Here is a 1,339-nt window from a genome sequence, read left to right on the forward strand (position 1 = left end):
GATAAAATGATTATAAAAAATAGATATAAATATTGAAATGGTGAGGTGGCGTGTGTGGATATCGATCCATGGATCAATTGCATGCCTAACCCGTCTTCTTTTCTTGTACTTGTTCCACATCAGATGCTGGACTTTACAGTTAGTGGGTCCCAGACACGATTTCATTCTGAAATTTGTAGTGTGATGAAGTGCAGGCCAGTGAGGCTTAATTATAGATATGCATCTGATGAAAAGACCAAAACACCCTTACCTTTATCGCCATCATCATCATGGCACCCTTTGAAATGGAAAGAGTTAGCCCTTGCAATTTGCGCGTACAGCTTAAGTGGCCCATCCCCTTTGCTGTTTAATCGACATTTAGTTATAACCCCGTATCAGATCTCCCTCCTTGCATGAAAAAGACAAAAAGCCTCATTTGCTTTTTTAAGTAACAATATTGTTTCTTTATACATCACTTTAAAAGTCACATTTTAATGATTTTTAATAATATTATAAATTAATAATTGCTGTCTAAGATTCTTGAACGAGCCATTTGACCTCAGGTTACGTATTTTGTCATAATAAATTGGCTGATCATTTTGCAACTAAATTAGATTAGTTTAAATAAAAGATACAAATTGAAACAGAGCAAGATTTGTATAGTGTATGTAACATTTTTGTGTATCTTTTTCGCAATGTTTAAAAACATATTTAAATGAGACCTTACTTTTCTTTTTAAAATAATATTTACTTTGACAGTATTACTTGAATAATTTATGTGAATAAAATAAATGAGACTTAAAATTATACAAATATCTTAAATATAATTCGGTTACATATCTTATTTTAAATATATCTATATAAATTAAACTAAGTCCATTTACATTAAATATATGTATATAATTTAATTTATTATTTGTATAGTATATACATATAAATCGAATAACCTAATTTAATGTACTACTGATACAGTATATAAATAGTAAATTGAATCAGTCTGTTTCGATTTACTACTTGTACCAATGTTCTAAAAATCGGATCGGATCGGTCGGTCGAACCGGTTCAACCAAAAATCGACAAAGAAAATGGTCCAGTTCAGTATGTAAAACCGCCCAATTGAAAATCATTCGAAAATCGATAACTGATCGGTTGGACTGGATCGGAACCAACCAGTTCTTATAAACGCCATCATTTTGAACTTTTAAAAAAAAAGAAACCAACGCTTAAACGCATCACCCTCGCCCACCCCCTTCCCACAACACCCCTTCCTCTCGTGACATTCAGAATTGAAAAGCAAAAAAGTAGGGTTCTACCGCCGCCGTCTGTTGTTGTCGGTGCCTCCGTGGCCTCCTCGTTCCCC

Source organism: Arachis ipaensis, chromosome B07 (assembly GCF_000816755.2).
Source record: "Arachis ipaensis cultivar K30076 chromosome B07, Araip1.1, whole genome shotgun sequence".
Lineage (NCBI taxonomy): Eukaryota > Viridiplantae > Streptophyta > Magnoliopsida > Fabales > Fabaceae > Arachis > Arachis ipaensis.